Raw genomic sequence first — 1,781 nt, 5'->3', positions numbered from 1 at the left:
AGGCCCTGACTACCATTCCTGTCAATCACAAAATGCCTAGAACAGTGGGAGAGGAGGATCCATATACAACAAACATTCCAACTTCACCAGAGCAAACCCAAACCAAACAATGGGGAGAAAGAAAAATATAAATGATTGAGCTAGTCCACAGAGGAGCAAAACACCAAAAAGAGGAAACCAAAATGCCAGAACCAAACCACAAAGACATGGAAGAGCTTTTTTACCTATCAGAAACAGAATTCAAAATTGCCATGTTTAAAAAAAATTAAAGAGTTGGAAAAATACAGAGAAAACTCAAGAAAAAAATTTAGTTATTTGAAAGAAAACGCAGAAAAGTAAATGAATGTTATCAGAAACATAATCAAGTAACAGAAAATCAAATTTGAAAACTTAAGCAAGAAAATGAAAAAAAAAAAAACTGCAGGATGTAGAAAGATCAATGGATGAGATGAAAAATTCTGGACAAAGCCATAGAAATTGCATCAGACAAATGGAGGAGTTAATCAGTGATCTCAAGATACAAAGGAGGAAGTAAACAAAATAGAAAAAGGAAGAGGGATACAAGGGGAAAGAATGAAGCAACACTTTGAGAATTATCTGCCACAATGAGGAAATGAAATAGAATCATATGCATCCCAGAAGACGAGAAAGAGCAGGGAACTGAAAATTTAAGGAAAAATTAGAAGAAAACTTTCTAAACATGAAGGAGGAACTGAACATATAAATACAGGAAACTAAAATAACACTAAGATACCCAACCAAACGGAACCTATAGCAAGATATATGGTAGAAAAACTTCCAGGAATCTAAGACAATGAAAAAATAATGAGGCTAATGAGGGAGATACAAACAGATAGCCTGTAAAGAAGCCCCAATTACTCTAACATCAGGCTTCTGAACAAACACTACAGGCAAGAGGAGAATGAAGTGACTTATTTGAAATACCCCAAAATAAAGTTTCCAGCCAAGAATACTCTATCATACAAAGTTCTACTTCAGATATGACAAAGAAATAAAAGTCTTCTCAGACAAAAAGAATCTTAAGGAGTTTACAACCACTAAACACCTACCCCAAGAAATATTATAAGGAGCATTAGTATTTAAACTAAAAATAGGAATAAACACAACAAAATGAACGAAAAATTGAATAGAACCATAAAACAGAGAAAAATTTCAGTAGCAGACCTTCAGATATCAATAATCTCTCTGAATATCAATGAACTGATCAAACAATAAAAAGACACATAGTATGTAGTTGAATAAAGAAACATAAACCAATCTCATGCTTTTCCAGGAAACAAACCTGAATTCCAGGGATAAAAATAGCTTGAAAGTAAAGGGATGGAATACAATTCTACAAACAAATGGTACCAAAAGAAAGGCAGGGACAGCCATACTTATATCAGAAAAAAAAATACCTTTTATCTTAAAAAGGTAAGAAGAAAAAGGGATGGATACTATATAATGATTAAGGGAGCAATACAACAGGAAGACTTAACACTCATCAATATATACTCACCAAAGGAAGGGACACCATGGAGCTGGAAGGGATCATGCTCAGCAAAATAAGCCAGAAAGAAAAAGAAAAACACCGGATGGTTTCACTCATAACAGGAATCTAGAAAACCTAAATATGGACCAGGAAAAAGAATAACTATAAGAAAGAAAAAAATCAAAATCAACAAACAACTATGAACCAGAGACACTCTTTGTGGGGGGCGGGGGGAGGGATTGGGGTCAAAATCAGGGTTGCAATTGTATGGGGGATATAAAAATAAAAA

This window comes from Talpa europaea (genome assembly GCF_964194135.1).
Source record: "Talpa europaea genome assembly, chromosome: X".
Taxonomy (NCBI): domain Eukaryota; kingdom Metazoa; phylum Chordata; class Mammalia; order Eulipotyphla; family Talpidae; genus Talpa; species Talpa europaea.
This window is presented reverse-complemented; position numbering follows the sequence as displayed.